Raw genomic sequence first — 23046 nt, forward strand, 5'->3', positions numbered from 1 at the left:
TTTTCTCTCTCCATAATTCCATAATTATATTTTCTATACCTCTCATGTATTTTAAATAATCACCTAAGCAAACATCTGCACGTTTCATCTTTCACCAGGGAATGTACCAGGAATGCTGTGCATTTGAATTGATTTCAATTTATCTGCAAGCAGCCAAGCATTATAGTGTGATTCATTTCAATGTGGCAGAAATCCTCATCAATACCATCAAAGCATCCCTATCAATCTATGCTGACAGTTTAAGTGTATCTTACTATAGTGAGTTGCATTTTAAACCGTCAGCTTTCCTCATGAATAGCGTCAATGCTTGCCTTTAAACCAATTCTGACTGTGATTGGAGATGTTTGTTGCTGAAAAACAAAGGTCATGAACTGTTCCTTGAAGCAGCTGTCGATTTGGATGGAATTTGTAAACAGTTCTACTGTTGAATACAGAGTGATCAGGAGGTGGATAACATTGTTCATTGGTGAGTGTAGATAGAGCTCGTTTTCGGAAATCAGTTTTAAAATACCAATTGCATTTTTCCCAGCTTAGTCCTTTCTAAAACTCTGATCTCAGCGAATAATACTATCACTAATCAATACAATTTAAGACCCACCTCAAATAAGTACCTAATCTATCATACTAACATTGAAATATTAGAAGACAACTCATATATTTAAGCACTAAAATTATAAATAAAATTCCTGAACAAATTATTAGCTGTGCCAAGATAACAAAAAACTAAAAACAGATATCAATGCTTGGATCAAAATTAACTACTTCTTCTACATTTGAGAACTATAATAAGTTAACAGAGAACTTTTCTGATTAGTGCGCTCACTTCCCCTACTTGTGCTCTATCACATCCCTTTCCCAATCCTTTCCAAAAATTCCAAGGATCAAAAGCCTTCCTATGACATGGATAGCCATAGTTGGAAGAACTTTTGATCCTCTAACCTTCTTCACCACATAACATGTATAAATTGCCTTCTAATATTGTAATGTGTTCTCATATTTATGTTATTTATTTTATACTGTCATGTTTTTTTATTGATGTAATTAATTTTTATTTCATATTGATGTATCTTGTGTGTGTGTGTGTGTGTGTGTGTGTGTGTGTGTGTGTGTGTGTGTGTGTGGTGTGTGTGTGTGTGTGTGTGTGTGAATAAATAAATTGAAATTGAAATAATACTAGTAGTTCTGACCTCGCGCTCAGTGAGTTACATTGACCGGTTGTAATGTTTTCTCAAAAATTAATAAATAATTTATCAATTAAAAATGTCTAGAAAAAATCCTAAATAAACATAGAGCTTTCTGTCCTATATCGTACCGTGACGTGTCGTCCCGGAATGTGAGTGTAAGCGCGGTTATCAGCTTATCAGGTCTGGCTGCAACTGTCTACAACGTTGATGGAAAGATACAATTTGCAAGATGTTCGATGTTTTTGAACGGGTAGTACTATAGTCAACTACTGTCTACTAACGTTGATGGAAAGATAAATTTTGAAGATGTTGGATGTTTTTGAACGGGTAGTATTATAGTCCACTAGACAGCTGATTTATGATGAATAATTCTATTCAAGATGTTCGATGTTTTTGAACGGGTAGTATTATAGTCAACTACTGTCTACTAACGTTAATGGAAAGATAAATTTTGAAGATGTTCGATGTTTTTGAACGGAACATTAAGAGAAATGCCAAACCGTCGACTTGAATCTTAGACCTCACTTCGCTCGGTCAATTAGGTCGTCCTATTGGCAGAGATTATAGAATGCATTATTTATTCAGCGTGTGGCAGATACACAACAAATATATTATAGCTAATGAGTCTCAAATGCCTAGATATACACTGTATATTTCCAAATTCTTTGAGATGTTGTGTAGTTTTCGGTCAGGAGAATATAAATTTGTCTGACCGCCATCATTTGCTAGTCCATTTAGCTTCACACAATGTGCACCATGCAGGCGAACCAGCGTTACACATATTTAAGTTGAAAATCTGATTGCTGGAACAATTTTGAGGTTAAGGAAGGTTAAAAATCAGTTTTAAATTTTCACAGAAAAAAAAAATTTTAAATCATCTTCAACATTACAAATGTCAAAAATTGCTTCAATTTGTAATTTATCACATAAAAATAATCCAAAAATAGAATATCTGTTTGAAACGAGTACAAAGTTGTTTTTCTTATAAAACTAGTAAATAAATATAAGTTCAGAATATTTAGTTTCTATTTCTTGTCATAGATGATCAGTATTTATGATTTTCTAATGATCAAATAACTATAATAAAGCATTTATATAATAAGATTAAAATGAAAAAAAAAAATAGTAATGTAATACAATTCAGTGAACATAAGAAAGAATGAAAAGCCTCAAAACTGTTACAACCAGAGACCTTTTTGAATAGTAAAGCAAAATTAGACTTACAAGAAAATATTGCGATAAACGCTAAAGTAAATTAAATGTTAAGGAAAGTTAAATTGAACAGCAGCAGAATGATATACGATGAGTAAGTCAGTAAGCGATATCATTGGTGGATGTAGGTGAACGAACGTCTGCCATTGGCCCAGCTGTTACTATGAACTGCTCATTGTGGGAGTGGCTAATCTAGACCAATCGCCGACATCCAGACAGATAACTCACGCTTCTATCAATCTACCAATCATATTTCTTTATCAATAATAGTGATATGCTCTTTTTCCTCAGATTTCGTTCACCAGAGATTTGTAATGGTGTAACAACCGCAACTGGCACCTCAATATTATCATGTATTTTATTCACAATTTTACGAGTCCTCTTACTCATGATGGAAAGCTATCATAATATCACGTTTTAAATAGGAGATATTGCAAATAAAAAATATTTCAAAAAGACTTGTAGGTTAATCAAGAAACTGAAGGGAAAAATAAATAGCCTATATGGAAATACATAAGTGGGAATGAGAATGAGAAGTAGAGTAGAAAAATTAGACATTATAGACAAAAAGGGGTGAAAAAATGAGTTAGAAAAAATGAAGGCAGTGAAAAACAGATGAAACAAGTTGCATTAACCGAATTAACAAAATCGAATTGGAATTAACAGTTTCAAACAAAAATGACAATCAACATCAACAAAAACCAAAGAGTTTGAAAATAGTTGTATGAAGGCGACAAAAAATGGATAAAATATATTATGGTATAGAGAAGGAAAAGAGTGATTCAGAAAAGGATAGTGAGAATAGTTTAGTGGTTAGTGAGTGAAAAGCAAATGAAACAAGTTGCATTAACCGAATTAACAAAATCGAATTGGAACTAACAATTTCAAACAAAAATTACAATTAACATTAACAAAAACATAAGAGTTTGAAATAGAAGGATTAACGCACAGAAAACAAAAAATAGATAAAAAGAAACATATATCATGGTATAGAGTGATTCAGAAAAGGATAGTGAGTGTAGTTTAGTAGTTACCCTCTAGGGATAGAATATAGGCTACTTTATATTGGTCTTGGGTACCCTTAACAAAGAAAATACAAATACCGTTCAACATTGTCTGATTAGCATAATGCGATCAACCAGTCCTCTGCTACTTACTCACAAAATAACTCAAAGCAAAAAAAAGACACAAAAACTTGCCCATCCCATACCTGTAATTCAATGAATCAGAATTAATAACAACGCACATAGACTGGATGAAAGGCGATAGCACTAAGCAAATATAGTAGACCATAGTGTAACGAAATACTATCAAGAAAAATAAAACAAGACCGCCTGATAATACCTAGGTATAATGAGATATAGAGGGAATGGAGTTTGGAGTTTTTTTTTTGGTAGCCTTACTACCATCGAATAGAAACTTCATTCATACGAGTTTATATATTATGTTATAGTTATAATCAGGTATTATTGATACAATGGGATTTGGAGTTTTTTTTAGTAGCCTAACTACCATCGAATAAAAAATTCATTCATATGATTTTACATACTGCAACCTTGGGAGACTGTTTCCAAGTTTATTTCTGCTTCTAGTTTACGACTGGAGAACTGAGAATCAACCAACAAGTATAATAAAATTACCGCGATCCAGTTTTAATTGTTTCCTTTCAGGCCCGGTTCTTTGGGAAGCTACTTTCTCATGACTGTAATTTAGAGTGCAGTACATAGGTGTTAGAGGAGAAGGAGGAGTAGGAGGAGGAGGAGGAGGAAGAGGTGGTGACGTAGCGGCATTTCATTTGATAAAAGAGACCTTCGACCTCATTTGAACTAGAGTTCATTAATAAATTAATCTACGATTCTATTCCCCAGCCCTATATGTTCAAGATATACAACTGTATTTAAGGGATTTCTTTGAATTGATTAGATTAACAAATTCCTTAATTAAATTTTCATTGATTAATATCTTTCAATCCCAATTACTGTATATTACTATGAAACACTTATAATAAATCAAACATCTTGTTGAAACCTTTAATTTTCCCACAAAGTGGAAGCTCCAAATGTAACTTGGATTTTTATTCCCTATTCTCAATTCTGATTATTAATTACAGCCAATTTTAAATTGAAATAGACAAATAACTGAGTAACAAGTCTTCAATGATGAATGGATTAGGTCGAGACCATATTTGACGTTTTTTAGGCGTCAACAAAATCAGTTAATCGGAGCTTTCTGCCCTGTCGACTCTGGAAACGCCTCATGTGGTTTCGCTCTTATAGACCAGTAACCTGATTTATGAAACGTATCAATTCTTATTATCAAAAGTTAAATTATGTGAAACACCCAATTGAAAAATGCAATTTGACAAATTTATAGAAAACTCACTGTGAAGTCTACGATATGAGAAAGTTTTATTGGAGAAAATATCTTCTAAAGCAAGATTAGAAGATATTTCATTAGAAAATATTTCAAGTTTTTTGAATGGTCCCCCAACTGTAACCAATAGGCAGAGAGTATAGAATGTAGTATTCCATACACTCTATACATTCAAACGTTTTTTGGGTTCAAATTTCAAACATAAACTCTTTATTTGGATTGTTTTTAGAAGATAAATTACAATTTGAAGCAATTTTTGTCATTTGTAATGGTGAAGATGATTTTAAAAATTTTTTTCACGCAGTATTCTCATCCACAAGTACCTGATTCAAACTATAGACCTTATGGAAATACAGCAATAGACTGGCTTCTCCACACATCTGTGATGATCAACTTGTCAGCTGATTTATGATGAATAATTCTATAGTCTGATTTTTACTCCAATATTGGCGTGTGAAGGAGGCTCCTTTTTCCTTTTATATTATCCTTGAAATGCAACATTTCCAAAAAACCTTGTATATACGTCGACTCGCAATTAAAAAAGGAACATACCTGTCAAATTTCATGGAAATCTATAACCGCGTTTCGCCGTAAATGCGCAACATTTAAACATTAAGAGAAATGCCAAACCGTCGACTTGAATCTTAGACCTCACTTCGCTCGGTCAATAAATAAATACTTCACTTTACTTTACTTTTCTTGTTCGTCACAATTACTGAACTGCATTAAGGGAGCAACGATCCCGCTGTATATGACACGTCAAAGTTTAATCTAATATCTACCATCCCTCCTATTTCAACACAAGAGATCCCACATAACATACATCAATCAAACACTATTCAACAAGGAAGTCTGCTAACCTGTACGGACACAATACAATAAGGAATTCCCTGAGTGATTTTCTGAACTCCTTCAAGCCATCAATTTCTCTTATGTGAGGAATATATAAATAAATGTACTCTTATCAATAAAACAGTGCCTTTTCATTATTACTTCAAACCCGCTCTCGAACATCATTGTGTTCAAGATGAAATTGATCAATTCTATTTTAAAAGCTACTTGATTTTTATGGCTGTATGACATCACTTCTTATCACACTATGTGTCTACTTTTAGGAAGAAAACGTGACACAACGTTACTCTACTAGGAAGCGCTTTTTAACAAGTAGGTTTACACCCATGTTAGAAGGACATGGAAAATGAATCATACTAATTTGTAGCAAGGTCGATATACTTCCATAATTTCACTAGTGCAGCTCATAAAACATTTATGTCATTGTTCTACAAATTATGGTTTATGACTTGATTTCAAGACCGTAATAATAATGGGCCAACATAATTTATTACGCATGTGATGACTCTTCATTTGGGGCAACAATCATAATGCTACAGTAATTAGAGTTCCACACTAATGTCCATAAAAATAAACACATTTTATGGCTGGCCTTTCAGTGCTTACTAAATTGAGCATGGAAGTTGTGACTTTTGAAAATGAGATAGAATCGTTTAGAATGGAAAAATTTATGTATAAGTTGAGGAGCATTCGTTACAGACATCATACTGGAACAATAGTAAAACTTTCGTAAAAACATGGAACAAACTTTAAATTCACAAAAGAATAAAACCACTTAAATTTTGAGCTTGAAAATGAATAGAATGTGACAGCCTTTCAAACAACTTCAATGCTGCAATATGTATCCCTGTATGAATAGTATATTTCGCACCTAGGGCCGAAAATGAGACTTTTCCGGCTCGAAATCGGTTTTCAAGCTAGAAAAGATTGAGAGCCGGAAAAACATTTTTGTCCATGGTGAGAACGTTATTTTTCGCCACACAGAAAATAAACAATATAAATATGAGAATAATTGTTTATTAGGCACTTCGAAAAGCAAAACAGAAAGGTCATAGCTCTAGCAAATCAGAGGTAATCTGAATATCAGGAAATTGTCCAAGTATTTTTATTTTTTATTCTGATTTGTTTAAATAACCTATAAGATTATGTTCAATTATGTAAGAGGTTGAGTTTATACTTTTTATTCTTCCAAATGACAATAAGATTATTATTATAATAAATGTTTTGATTCTTGAATAATAAACACAAATAATGAAAAGTTTTTTGATCAGCTGTTTTAGCACACTTGAAATTTGGCCAATCTGAATGTCAACGTCAACAATGCTTGTTCGGAAGTTTAGGTTAGAAGTTCTATCCTACTCTGAAAATCGAATTTGAATAGTTTATAATATATATCTTATCTGTATTTTATTCATCCAAATAAAATGATAGTATCTCATTGCAGAATACTTATTCAATTCTAGAAGCATAAACTGATTCCGTTTCAAAAACTTTTTTTGTAAACACGTTCACATCAAATCAGAATCAGCTGACTTCAAGGTTATTTTACAGCCCTAGGGCCGTAAAAATTTTACCGGCCTGGTCGGAAAACAATCACTTTCGGCCTCCATATGACGCACGTAAACCAGCTCATTACATCCAAGTGGGGCGAAAAAACATGAAACAAACTTTAAATTCACAAAAGAATAAAACCACTTGAATTTTGAGCTTGAAAATGAATAGAATGTGACAGCCTTTCAAACAAACTTAAATGCTGCAATATGTATCCCTGTAGGAAAATTAATTAATAAATTCATCGTAAAAATTATCAAAACTTTGAATATTATTATCATCATCTCCACTAAAGAAGCGTACAGACTGTCGCTCTGCTCCGCAACCGAACGTCACTTCAGCAGAGCGATTGATGATCGACCGGCGACCAACAGTGGTTCGACCGGGAAACGCGAGAAGGTCTAACATCTTCCGTAACGTTCATGATGGGGTGCGTGGGCGGTGCGACTGTGGTTCGATGGTGGTACGAGGGCGGTACGAGAGCGGTACGAGGGAGGAGCGTGCTCGGTGCGGGTTGGAAGCACGAATATGTGTACGCAGCTTAAGAAATCATCTAATAAGATTCATGTGATGAAACCCTGCTCAGATACTATAGTGGGGTCCTCGTTTTGGTGGCATATTTGATTAAAACTGGGTTTTCCTTTGTGCGTAAATGCCGTCGTCGACCACGACAGGGGGAGAATCTCAGATTGGGTAGATTTCAATTTGTCCTAAAATAACCTAAAATATTATGTTCAATAATGTTTTAATGGGGCAGGTTGAGATTATACTTTTAAATGGCAATATGTTGATATTATTAGAAATGTTTAATTCTTTAATAATAAACACAAATAATGAAAAGTTATTATTTGATCAGCTGTTTTAGCACACTTGAAATTTGGACAATATGAATGTCAACAATGCTTGTCGTCGTCAACTGCGGAAATTTACGCAAATCGTAAATTTAAAGGAAAATGTACCTTTACATTGGTACTGCTATCATTTGACAAAGCAGATAGAGCTATCCTTTTCTAGGAGCTGTCCTCTATAAAAGGCAGTGATAAGGCTGAGAATCGGCAATGCTGTTCTCTTATCTTTGTTGTCTGCCATTATAACGTGGACCTCACTATATTTATCTCTTGGTCTTCACTTACCTCCTTTCCCTAAAAATCGTCAATTTTAAACGTTCAGAAGTCATCGATTACATTTTTATGATGCTACACCCTCCTTTTATAAAGTATCTCGCAATTATTTCTCAACAATTTGTGGTACAACATTTGTTGTTATCAATGTGAAATAAGATTTTAATGGACCTGTATACAGGCGTTTGAAATGTGGTTGTATCGGTGCATTCTTCGTATTTCATGGACAGAAAGGGTGAGGAATTCTGAGGTATTAGAAAAAATTAAGACTACAGTGGAGGTTCTTTACTGTATTAAGAGTCAGAAGCTTCAGTATTTTGGACATATGATGCGCAATGAGAAGTACAGATTCCCTGCAGTTGATAATGGAGGGCAAGATTGAAGGAAGACGCCGGCCTGGAAGAAGGAAAACATCCTGGCTAAAGAACCTGAGAGAGTGGTTCAACATTGACTCAACATCTCTGTTCCGAGCTGCAGTCAATAGAATCCAAATTGCATTGATGATCGCCAATCTCCGTCGCGGAGCCGGCATATAGAAGAAGAAAGTATACATTAGAATATTATTCACTAGCAGGTAACCCGTGCTTCGCAAGGGTCTATTTTAAAACTTGACAAACTGAAAACTTGACGTAATGAAATCTAGAAGAATTGAAAATAGGCCTATAAGAATCCTCGGTTGATTAAGAATTTTATTTATATGCAGCATTTCAAGTAAATCAGTCCAATAGTTCAGACGTGATGATGCGTCAAACATAATATTTTCTATCCTTTACACGTGTATACGTGTGTAAGCCAGTTCTTTCCTTTATTATAGTATAGAAGATGATATTATACTGGATGTGAAATGTCCCAATTCCTTCTCGAATTCTCCATATTTCTTCTCACTACGAGAACCAATCCAGATAATACATTAGTACAGCTACTTGCTCCAAACTCTGTATTTATTTATCTACATAGAGTAATGGATATTGTTTGGAGAAAATTCTAGAACAACGTAATGCTTTCTATGTAGGATATGTAATGCCAAGTGATAAGCAATGCCAAAGTGATTGACCGCATTCGAGGTATATATTGAACTCCCACGATCTAGGGTGTTTTTATAAGGCACCTTTCTCTTCAAAGTAAACATCAGCAGGTGATTTTTGACACCTCTCCAACGTCTTTGAGGTGCGAAACGAGTGATTTGTGCGCATAAACCGAATCTATTGGCACTTGTATCGTCTATTTGCACTTTGAAGTTCTTCTTGAATGGTGGAGTTTGGGTTAGTGACTGGTCTATTGATTTTAATAGGTCGTGACCTAGTATGAAATTGGTTTCATATGGTTCAAGGAAGGACAACGAATTTAAATGGTCGATTTCATCTCGGTTTAGTGTGTAGTCTGTTGTCATTTCTCCTGTGAAAAAGATGGTTGAAACTGTAAGCTGTATGATTCCCATCCCCTGCTTGAAATGTGCTGGAATTAGAAGTGTCTCATCAAATAATATTATTTTGTTTTTTGGTTTCATATAAAGTAACTGAGTTATCAACAAAATGGAAATTGATCATATACTTACAAATTACTGTAGTAGCAATGTATTTTCTATACTTCATCCATTAGTATTTTATAACATTGCTAGTATTTTCGACGCAACTTTTCTGCCAAATTTTCTATTGTCTTTCTTGTAGAAAATCGAAAATTATCTTATTTTCTATTATTGTTTCAGCTTCAACATATATTTTGCTGATCTATCAACACTCATTCTTGGTTCGTATTCAGTGATTTCATTGAGTAGATTTGTGCAAAGCTTGCATACCGTAATATAGTAGTTTGTTCAGCTGTAATTTTAGCAATAATCATCAAATCCCGCTAATTACTACATCACCAATTAATTTACAAAATTGATTAACATTTAATTTATTTTACTGTTTATTAATCAAAAGTTGAATTCATTCAGCAATTTATAAAATTGTGTGGTTCTATCACATCTTACTGGATACTACATCAATTAATTAGAAAAAATTATTAATATTCAATTCATTTTACTGCTAATTAACCAACAGTAGAATTCATTCAGTTAAAAAATTGTGTGGCTCTATTACATTTCCCTGGTTAGTTTGAATAGTATTTATATGCTTCTCAATAATGCATTTGGAGTTCAGATTTTATACAAATATACATACATTTTCCTGCATATCTAATATAGTACATAGTTGAACTCTTGTAGTTTAGCAATAATCATCAAATCCCGCTAATTACTACATCAACCAATTAATTTACTAAATTGATCAACATTCAATTTATTTTACTGTTTATTAATCAAAAGTTGAATTCATTCAGCAATTTAAAAAATGGTTTGGTTCTATTACATCTTACTGAATACTACATCAATTAATTAAAGAAAAATAATATTCAATTTATTTTACTGATAATTAACCAACAGTAGAATTTATCCAGCAATTTTAAAAATTGTTATATCTATCATATTTACTACCTATCATCTATCATATTTCACTGGTTAGTTTGAATAGTATTTTTATGCTCTTCAATAAAGCATTTTGAGATTAGATTTGATACAACAATATGTCTTTTTTACTCTTCACGAACTAGGATCATTATTAATCCACTTTTTACATTATTATTACCATATCGTTGCATCTACTACTTTCATGCTTTTTTTCCAATTATTGTTATTTATTTATTCGTGGATAGAATCACAAATCATATAAATATGATTAGGAAGGAACAACAGGCTTGGCCCAAATCTATTCCATTCCCAAATTTTGATATATTAATAAAATGTCCAAAAAATAGGTTATGTTTCTACTGTAAAACGTTCAAGTTCAATTTTCGTCCAAAAATATATATAAGCTAAACATTTTGAATTTAGAGAAATTAAAACACCAAACTATATTTAAATATTACACTTAATTATCACTTCATATTGAATTAATCAAGTTATTTTATAAAATTTTGAACCCAAAAATACACAATGCTTGAATGTCCAATAATTTCAATTTGCTTCCAATCAAAATCTCATTGGTCTCATCACCACAATATTAGCCTATGCTTTTACTACAATTTTGATGTAGTATAATTTTCAATTTTGTAGATAATTTTGAGAACGGGGAGAATTTAGTTAGTTAGTTATTTATCTATTGTACAAAATACTACAATCATAATTATGACATTGAAGGAAAAACTAGGCTGAGCCTTTACTATTTCTCTCCACAAATTTTGATAAAAAGTTAATGTTGTCGAAAGGTTGAGGTTATGATATCACACACTGCTTCGTCACTTGATTTTTGGTCCAGGAATAATGATATGAAGATTTTGAATTTTGAAGGTTGACATTATTCTTCAAATAAATCACAGAATGTATCACAATGAATAAAAAAATTAAGAAATATTTTACTTATTTTATAAATTTGAATACAAAATCACAAACCTACCCACTATTAGTAAGTTACAGCTGTCAATTTAATTAAGGAAAAGATAAAATTAACGGTACATTATAAAAAAATCAACTCTATGCTTTCTATCCCATCAATTAACTCCAACGAAAACTTCCATCTATAGACATAACAAAGGGCTTCATTCTATAAAATACTGTATCGTGTATCCTATGCTCTTTAGTTCATAACAATGAGGATAGGAAGATGTATTTTCTCTATGTTCATAAGTAGATAATATTTTTTTAGTTCTATCATAGAAGCAACTACAGTTAGTTAGATGTGTTGTCTTTTCTGTGCCAATTTTCTCCAAAAACATGTTATCAACATGCAATTTACGAGCTTCGTGATTATGATTATTGCAAGTTATCATGATCAGTGGGAGAAGCTATTTACAGTTCTATCACACTTCTCAAATCGTAGAGCATAGGAGAGACTATTCACAGTATCATTACACTTTTCAAATAAATGATAGCGTTATTAGGGAACAAAAACCAACACTGCACTGATAATAGTGGGAAAGAAAAACAGCCAGGATACGGCGTTGCACTTTCAGAAATTGCCTGAGTTTTTCGCATTTATCTCGTTAGAAATGCATCTTTTCCGGCTATTGAAGATGTCGAAGCAAAAGAGAAAGGGAAGTATTTTTTTACGATCTGGAATCAACCTCTTTCTCTCATCAGACTGTTCATCCAACCTCGGGCTCTTACTTTGATAATAATTGTTGAATTACTTGAACTACTCGTTGATCGTCTTCATAATTCTTCGATGAAGGTAATGCTTGGCAAGGAATGATAAATATAGGCTTTCCCCTAATTGAATTCAGATCTAAACTACATTCTTGTAGTAAAATAGTGCTATAAAACCATTGTTTCAGCCTCAGTACTGTTTTTATGAGATTCTTTGCAGGTCTTGTAAATAAAAGTTCCCATCATCAAATTTATTTGATCGCTTTACTGGTATTGCTCTTGCTTTAACTGTCTATTAATGGAGTTTTGTGGTGCCAACTAACGTGAAAATTTCATTTTCACATCGAAGAGAATTAATAGGTGTATGATGATGCTTCTAAACAGCAAATTTGTGCCAATTCATTTGAGCTTTGAATAGTTGCTTGAGTTTCTAAACGTTTGGAATTTCAAGGTTGGATGTTGAATGTTTGGTATCTACTACACTGGTATTGTACATACAAACCTCAAAATAGGACCCTCTAAATAGTATTATTTGACTATTCAAATAATAATACCACTTTATAGTATTATAATGAAATAAACGTTCCTCTGATAAGGTATACAAATTACAAAAATTCAGAGACCTATTCATTTTGGTTATAAATTTCTGGAGATATTTTAAAATATTCATAGACTGTTTGAGATTGGGCTTAGCTTCAATGATGAAATGGAGAATATACTGTAGATAAAGCTCTCTAAATATACTAATTTAAATGTCAATTAATCTTCATGGTTTAGATCGTTGAGCTTCGGTTGTTACAGAAATTGACAAGATTCTATGCCTATGTGTAATTGATGGATTTCATTCAAATCGTGTTATATTGTACGTTCCTTGATCCATTCATTTCTATAGTAATTTTCGTACTTAATTTTCTACCAACTTCTGGTTTTGCCAATGAATGAATGCAGAAAAAGTTGAATGAAAGTAAGAAATTTTGCGGGTAATGAGTTTGGTAAGCATACTCAATCATAACTACTGGAGTAGGCCTAAGCTCTTGTGAAGAATAAATCAAGATACTGTCCTACAGTATGAGTAAAGTTCCCATCCCATCTCCAATCCATAACTAATCCTATCTCCAATATCAGTACTGGAAGTCAATTTTGAAATGTGTAGAAATCTTGCATTTGTTCAAAGTTCAGTATGTAGGAGCAATGACAGGAAAAACACAAGATTATTCGAAAATAGAATTCCGGTCATGACTGCTGTACTCGTGACGTCATTGGAAAGCGAGAGAAAGAAACAGTTGAAGATGAAGGTGATGGTGAGAAGGGTATTAAGAGAGAGGAAGACATGTTTGAAAATGGAAAGAGATGGTAGAGAAGTGTAATAAGTTCTTGTGGATGGAGAGAGGAGAGAAATAAAAATAAGAGAGAAAGAGGAGAGAATGAAAAAGAAGAGAGAAAGAGGGGATAAGTGAAAAGAAGAGAGAAAGAGGACATAAGTAAAAAGAAAAGAGAAAGAGGAGAGAAGTTTGAAGGAGAGAGGAATAAGTAAATGTGGTTTAGAGTCGTTTAGGATGCAAGAAGGAAGAATGTAGCCAACAGGAATGCTGTGTGCCAAAAATGTAACAACTCGAGTTGGGTTTGAAATGAGCAAAGTTTTCGAGTAGAATGATGAAGAAATATTGTTTGTGATGCTTTGCTAATTTACTAATAATATGTCTTAGTTCTCTTGGTGTAGAGTAGACCATCCCTGGTTTTCAACTGTTCGTCATTGGATGAAGATAATATCAATATGAATGATTGATTATTCAAAATCCACTAAATGTAATGAATACAAGAGGACAAAAAGTTGATAGAATATGGAAGTTGAGAGGATGAATTAAATAACTAGCTGAAGTTCATCAGAAAGTCATCATTTTAAAATTCATCGATATCTTATCATAGCTGTAGTCCAAGACTCTGATAGATGAAATCATTATAGTTTTCGATTTCAATCAGTAAGAAGAAAAGTTGAATTTTTGTCTTGTTATTCTAAAGGTGCGTAAAGGTGCGTACTAAGTACAGCAGTACAGTATCCATCAAAGTCGATTTCTCGATAACATACCAGCAGTTGAGAACAGAAATTATTAAGGTGCGTACTGATATACGCGCCGCGAACATGAGCAATTCACTTTTAATCAGCTGACTATATCTGTATTTTTACAGAAACGGTAAGATACAGATATAAAAAGCTTGGCATCAGCTGATTAAAAGTGAATTGCTCATGTTCGCGGAGCGTAAATCTGTACGCACCTTAATAATTACTGTTCTCAACTGCTGGTATGTTATAGAGAAATTGACTTTAATGGATACTGTACTGCTGTACTTAATACGTGATTAAAGGCATCTTTTCTGAAAATATATCTGGTAAGAGTTGAGAAGTATTTCTTCTCCTTCTTCTTCTCCGTCTTCTTCTTCTTCTTCTTCTTCTTCTTCTTCTTCTTCTTCTTCTTCTTCTTCTTCTTCTTCCTCTTCTTCATCTTCTTCTTCTTCTTCTTCTTCTTCTTTTCTTCTTTTTCTTCTTTTTATTCTTCTTCTTCTTCTTCTTTTCCTTCTTCTTCTTCTTCTTCTTCTTCTTCTTCTTCTTCTTCTTCTTCTTCTTCTCTTTCTTCTTCTTCTTATTCTTCCTTTCTCCTCTATCATCATTATCATCATCTTTTTCTTCCTCATGCCCCACCTTCTCTCTTCCTCCTTCTCGACGAATCTTCTCCTCTTGAAGGATCAGGCTCTGTCTTTACTCATGGAAATTACATTTTATTAGAAAATCATCGATATTTTATCATGTAAAGCGAATCCTACCAGTATTGAAATCACAGGCTTCTTGGTTCGCAACCGGATTCAACGTTTACTTTGTAATGCAGTATGTTTCAATCTGAAGGAAAAAGCAGAATTATTTAAAAAATTACAAGCAAGTGTTCATGTTGAACTCATCTGCGTTGTGCGCAACTTTCATTTCAACTTCGTCTGACGTGATGCATGAAAGTAAATTTCAGTTGTGAAAATAATAAATTTCTCTGCTTTAAGTCGTGAGCATGAGGTGACACAACGACAATAATTATATTGCTTTTCACTCTAAGAACAAGTCAGTTGAGAAGCGACTTTACAAAAATACGGCCAATCGGACCGGATAGTCTTGAAAGCAAGTGAAAAAATAATTGTAAAAACAAAACGTGTAAGAAATGTAAAAGTCACTTATTCTAAAAAACGTGAACATGGATATATTTCGATCGTAAATTCTGTGGAAGAGAGTTGACAAGTTAGAAGAGCATTGAATGATACTCTCCTTGTATCAAGAAATTTGATTTTGATTAATCTTTGTTGTTGTTCAAAATATATATTTCCCTTCTCTATGCCATCTTTTCTATTTGTGCTGGTCTATCCATCTTGGTTTTTCTTTAAAAAAAGGGGTTTTCTCCCCATTTTTATTATTTTTGTAAAAATTCATAGCTTTGATAATGTAAGCCCTTCTTCCTTTTTCAACGTTTTTATGTAATCAATCGTCCAATTTTCTTGCTGTTTTTCTTTCTTCTTTATTACGAAGTGCTACCATCATTTTTACTTTCCTTGCCCTATTACCATAGGTAAGGAAAGTATTGCATTCCGAAAAAAATTAAGGTACCCCAATTTCTAAATTTCTATACGTTTCAAGGTCCCCTGAGTCCAAAAACATGATTTTTGGGTGTTGGTCTGTGTGTGTGTGTGTGTGTGTGTGTGTGTGTGTGTGTGTGTGTGTGTGTGTGTGTATGTGTATGTGTGTATGTCTGTGAACACGATAACTCCATTCCTAATTAACCGATTGACTTGAAATTTTAAACTTAAGGTCCTTATACCATGAGGATCCGACAATAAGAAATTCAATAAAATTCAATTCAAGATGGCGGAAAAAATGGCGGATAATTACTAAAAAAACATGTTTTTCACGTTTTTCTCGAAAACGGCTCTAACGATTTTCTTCAAATTTATACCATGGATAAGCTATTCATAAGCCCTATCAACTGACATGAGTCTCATTTCTGGGAAAATTTCAGGAGCTCCGTAATATTCTTGAGAAAAATGGCGGTTAATTACTAAAAAACCATGTTTTTCACGGTTTTCTCAAAAATAACGACCGATTTTTTTCAAGTTCATACCCTGTATCAGCTCAAGTTATCTATTATTATTATTATCAAGTTATCTATCAGCTCTATGAACTGGCATGAGTTTCCTTTCTGGGAAACCAATGGGGGGTCCACCCCATCCTTGGAAATTGGACTTAGTAACCTCCTTCTCGTGCATGAGGTAGGTAGGTAGCGCAGTTCATAAAAAGAACACATAGTCGAGATATTTCATCTGTAGAACAGCTGTTTTGACTTTAAAAAAATGACGACTAAAAAAATCATCGAATTTCACAATTCACACAAAGAAAAAGTACTTTGAAAACAATTATATATACACATATACAGAAGTCTGATCGTAGTTTCAAATATGAGCAAGGAAAGTTGTGTGAGTGTACCACACCAGATTTTTATTTTTGTAAAAACTCTTAGCTTTTATAATTTCAGCCCTTCTTCCTTTCAACGTTTTTATGTAATCAATCATACAATTTCTTTCTTGTTTTTCTTTCTTCTTTATCACGAAGTGTTACCATCATTTTTGTCTTTACTCACACCTTGTACCCGCTGTACCTAGTGCAGAGTTTTTTTTTATTCATCGGCTTAATATGTTTCCAATTGTTATCACCATCATCCTCATCCCAATCCTTTCTCTATTTCTCCTCATTCCTTTTCTTCTCCTCCTCTCTCCTCTTTTCACGCAAATATAACAATGATTATCAAAATTACATGAGCGATAACTAATTTTGATCCAGGTTGCAGTCTCCTTCAGTGAAACCTCACCAAACCAGTATAAAGCTATCAAATTTCGGCAATTGAGTTATTCCACGTTCATGAAATAAGCTGTAATTAGACAGTTCAATTTCGCAATCAAATGGCATGAAAAATCCATTGAATACACTGCAAACCGAGCCACACGTTTTTCCCACAGTTCGGACACATTTGTAACGGACACTTTTTTAGCCGACAATTGTACAAGAGTAAAAGAGCGAATTTCTAACTGCATTCTCATTGTTGAGGAAACTAATTGCTGATGCTTTTATGGGGCATAAACAAATTGCTATACAATTATGTTACTATACAGAGTTTTGGGCTATTAAACTTGTAGACGAGCCTTTGCCAGATCCACTCCAAAATGTCAGCGGTCTGTATAAGCATCACCAATGCTCCTCATTTAATTAATGCTGTCAGTTTGTGGACAGGTAGTTTGTTTCGCTACTTGTGACTACAGCTACAACACTGAGATTTTGTTGTTGAGTGGTATCAAAAATGTAATTAAACAATTGAGTACCGGCATTAGAAGCAGTGTGCAACCAGGCACCCTTGAAGATTTGCTCTGAATCTGGAGGGACGAACATGAATTAACTATAATAATGGCACTGGAGGAACGTCATCAAAAGTAGGTAGAATAGGAGAACGAGAAGAGAAAGATTACTGTGATCGAATGATATTGAGGATGAGAAGGAAGGAGAAGAAGAAGAAGAAGGAGAAGAAGAAGAGGAGGAAGAGGGTGAAGAAGAAGAAGAACAAGAAGAAGGAAAAGAAGAAGAAGAAGAAGAATAAGTAGCGGCGGAGGAGGAGGGAAAATGAATGTAAAAATGATGATTCTCTACAAAATGTTCACTGTACATTGAAGGAAGAATTGAAAAGTCACATACAATGTGGTATTATAGGTGGAAGTGAGAAACAGGGTCATTATGAATAACAGGGTCAACATTGTCTATATACTCCTTGAATATTATATGGTTGTTGATGGAAAGATACTCATTTCTAGAAACACTAGGATAAAACTTGATAACAGTGTCTGAATTGGCAAAACGTTGTCACAACCTAAAATCGTTGAATATTTTTATCAGAACAGTTTATCCAAAGGTATCTTCTTCAAGAATGGATAGAATAAAATTTCCAAATATTTATTGTATAAAGCACTATAATCATAATATTTATTATAGAGTATATAATTTATTATGACATTGGAGGAAAAACTAGGCTGAGCCTGTACTATTTCCAAAAAATTCTATAGAATGTTAATGTAGTCCAAAATTTAAGGTAATGTAATCACACACTGCTTCGGCACTTGATTTTTGGTCCAGGAATAATTATTTGAAAATTTTGAAGGTTGACGTAATACTCTAAATAAATCACAGAATGTATCACAATAAAATTAAAAACTTATAAAATATCCATATTGAGTAGAACTATCCGAATTTATGTATCCAAAGATAATTTCTCTAAAATAAAAATGTCAATATTGTGTAGAATATTCCGAAATTGTGAATCCATAGGTACCTTCTCCAAGAATGTCTAGAATAAAAATATCCATATTGAGTAGAAAAATCCGAATTTGTCACCAATTTATTGACATGTTATCGATACCGGTTACATTTGTTACACAGTTATCAAAATTTGAAAAATTGAATCCAGAGTCGAGAGCGACAGAATATGATGTAGTATCGAGCAAGGGATTTGATTGGTAGATGAACGGCCAATCAAGGCTGTTATTGGCCAAGATAAGCCACTCCCAATTCCTCACTCTCACAATGACTATAATGACTATCTATAGTTATTATATTACAAATTGCTTTTTCATATCATATACAGTTCAATAATTATTTTCTTAGTCTACATTATGTAAATTCATCTATAATTTTGCTGTATTGTAAGCTATTGTATATAAGTGTATAAGCCAGTATATATTGTAATCTACATAAATAAAGTACTCAATCAATCAATCAATCAATCAATGACTGGTTCAATATAAACGTCTAGGCGGCTTGGTCAATGACTGACTTTCATTTTGATTGTTAATTCATGTACCGAACTAGCTCAATACTATACCTATTATTATGTTGTGTTTACTCTAGTTTTCAATAATTGATAACAAATGTCACAACCGTAATTCTATATTTTTATTGATTTGTGGTTCGATTTTGTAACGAGTTTTCTCATTCGTATTAGAAAATATATAAAGTAAAATATATAAATAGTAAAGTAATACTATTACAGTATTTATTTAGCAGCTTCTGTCTACTAACGTTTAACTAAATCAGTACCACTTTCTCACTGAAAAAAATAAAATACAGTATCGTTAAATAAAATAAAATATAATGAAAAGAAATATATTTTTTATGTGCTTAAGCCTGTTTTAAAGCAAAATAGGAAATAGGTCAATTCTGAAAGCCAGAAGCTGAAAGCGAGATTAATTTTTCCAAAAATTGTAACTGTTTTCCAAAACTTGTCATTTTATCATTTCTCTAGCGGGATGAATACGGTTCTAGCATTCTCTAGCGGGCTATAATAAGTAAATATTGTAAATCATGGATAAAACTTGACCCTTGTCTAATAATAACAATTGTACAAATCAATAAATAAATTAGATTGAAAATTGTTAGTCAGGTACTCAAAATTCTTGAAATTTCTGACAAAACTGGGATTTCTGCTAACTATACAAAAATATTATCATTCCCAACGCAATAGACCAATAAATATATTATTATTATTCTTGTAACACTTGTCTAATAATAACAATTGTACAAATCAATAAATAAATTTGATTGAAAATGGTTAGTCAGGTACACAAAATTCTTGACATTTCTGACAAAACTAGGATTTCTGGTAAATATACAAAAATATTATCATTCCCATCGCAATAGACCAATAAATATATTATTATTATTCTTGTAACACTGGAAATTGAGAAAAATAAGATCTTTGAAATGGAGATATGATCTTTTCCTAATAGTATGATTCACAAAGATCTTTGGCTTCCACAATAAGATAGGTTTGGTGCATGAATCCATGAATGTTTCTGAACCCTCAAATAATATCAACGGATATAATATTAATCAAATAATTCGTCTTTTTTGTTTTGTCTCTCAAACTTGACTAAAACTTTCAAGTTTAAGTCAAGCGGCGTTGTTTTTTTTTTAGCAACCGAATGCGAAAACATGAGAAAGAGGTAAGCAGAGAATGTTGGCAGAGAGCCAAAATGGCGGACAAGAATAGTCACCCAAAATAACAGTACAAATAAATTCTCAACCGAAGTGGGTTTTTACTGTGTGAAGTAGCTGCTGATTCACATTCTCAGACCTGCTATAGTAGGATTCACTTTAATTTGTCAGCATTGTTTAAATGGGAAGCATTGATGCTACTTATGAGGAATGCTGACAAACTCAGCAAAGAGCTGAACTCAGAGAAACATAGCGAAGAGCAAGCAAATGTGCTGCAGTCAGATTGACTCAAAACTGTCAGAATTTCTCATAATTGACATCAACACTTCTTAATTCAATCAATACTGACAGTTTCACGTGTATCTTACTTCACGAGGAGCTGCCAGTCATATATTATGTTCAATATATTATTTATATTGAAGAGGATTATTGTGTCAGGAATTAAAATAAATGTATGTGCAGCATATGAACTCTTGTCAGCAACTTGGGGAAGTGTATATAAATATTTTAAATCTATGAGCTTACCGAAACATAAATTTCTGGTTTTTTCAAAATTTGACGGTCGATGAGTGAGAATTTCCCAAAAGATCACAGAACTTGGTGGAGGATTTTTTTCTATTTTCATTCACAATGAAAAGGAGAATGTTTGATAGATATTTTAGTGGAATAGAATCATTATTTAATAGAGGTTTCGATTATTCTGATATACTCACAGCGTTCTCAATATTAATAATCAGTTTTATTTGTCAGGAATCAAATTCTATCTTCCAAACTCTAATGCTTTATCTTCATTTTACGTTGAATGTAAATCTAGATTACAGGCTATTTGAATCAAGTCTCTTCAATTGCTGTTCATTATGGATTAGGCGTTTCGTCTAAGTATGAATCAAATCATAATTTATATTTATTGAACATATAATAAAAAAATAAGTAATGTATGTGTAAGATATAAAAAAAACAGAATAAAATTTATGTAGTAACCTTTTATTTTATCACAACACAACTATTTTCAACTCTTCAAGAGTGATTTTCAAGTGTCGGATTAGGCTTTTTGTCTTAAGTAAGAATCAAATCATAATATAATTAATTCAACATAACAGCATAACAAAATAAGTAATGTATGAGTTATTATTAAAAAAATAAAATAAACTTTATGTAGTAACCTTTTATTTTATGACAACACAACTAGTTTCAACTTTTCAAGAGTCATTTTCAAGTGTAAAAAGTTCTTCAAAATGTGAAACTATTGTGTTGTGGTAGACTGGGAGATTACCTTTTAACAAAGAGTAAGGAAACTAATATTTATCATATCTTTAAACTTATAATATTATAAGTATTTAATATTTATGAACCTAGATTTACTTCATCTCGGCTTTTAATTTTTATTGTGTTTCAATAGTTTCAGTTGTCCTAAAAAAAGTGAGAAAGGTTTGAGATATAACAATATTGTCAAATCTCAACCTTTGGTACATCAAAATCATCTGCCACCTTCAAGTTTTGGCGTGAATCAATCAATTTCCATGATGACCCATTATATGAAAATGATCATGAATCATTCTAATGACCTGGAAAATGTTGATGTTACTTTCGTTTGACGCAGTCCATACGGAAGAGCTTTGGCAGAGTAGGAAGGAGCACAAATCTTAGCAGAATCACAGAAATAGATGGTTGAGTGGGAGGGCGGACATGATGCTGTGTGGAAGACATGTTGTTCAAATGAATCACCCTGTTGATTTTCGAAATGTGATACAATATTCTTTGTTCTGGTGTTTTCCAACTTAATTAATAGTTCTAGCTCCAAGTATCCATGAGAAATGAATAGTGATTCGTAGAGATTATTGGTGAATCTTCCAAGTCTCGGAAAATTGATTAAAAGATTAAAATATTATCTTGTTGAGATTTAGTATTTAATAGTTTGTAAATCATTTGATTGTCCCACAAATGCTAAAATATATGAGAAATGAATAGACATGGTTCGTAGAGATCATTGATAAATCTTTCAAGTCTCGGAAAATTTATTCAAAGATTAAAATACTATCTTGTTGAGATGTTGATCATTTGATAGTCTCACATTATATGAGAAATGGATAGATATGGTTTGTAGAGATTATTGATAAATCTTTCAAGTCTCGGACAATTTATTGAAAGATTTAAGTCCTAAGTTGTTGAGATGTGAATGTGCATTATCTAGTGTGAATCATTTGATAGTCCTATAATGTTTTCGAATATTTAAATCTTCTTGCTAACAGCTCTATATAATAAACTGTTCTGAAATCAATTTGAATTTATTTATCCTGAATAAAATGGAATATCATTTAAAAATTGGCTCTTTCAACTCTTCAAGGAGGCTCTTTAGAACTTACTCTTGGAATTGTTCCATTCTTATATCATACAATATATTTTCATATTTCTGTATAGTGATATTACAAGAATGTTATAGAGAGTTTTCGCCTAAGGCTTTTGGGTTCATGCATTTTTACTTTCCTTGCCCTATTACCATAGGTAAGGAAAGTATTGCTTTCCGAAAAAATTAAGGTACCCCAATTTGTAAATTTCTATACGTTTCAAGGT

General features: G+C 32.6%; 1 long non-coding RNA gene across 1 annotated transcript in view; it reads left to right on the plus strand.

The window, feature by feature from the left end:
* The window catches only part of LOC120352088, a 165931-nt gene that overhangs the window by 96234 nt on the left and 46651 nt on the right, over positions 1-23046 (plus strand). Inside the window, exon 3 of the long non-coding RNA XR_005571691.1 lies at positions 9999-10039. This is a non-coding gene — a long non-coding RNA (uncharacterized LOC120352088). The remainder of the gene's footprint in view (positions 1-9998; positions 10040-23046) is intronic.

Source organism: Nilaparvata lugens, chromosome 6 (assembly GCF_014356525.2).
Source record: "Nilaparvata lugens isolate BPH chromosome 6, ASM1435652v1, whole genome shotgun sequence".
Classification (NCBI taxonomy): Eukaryota; Metazoa; Arthropoda; class Insecta; order Hemiptera; family Delphacidae; genus Nilaparvata; species Nilaparvata lugens.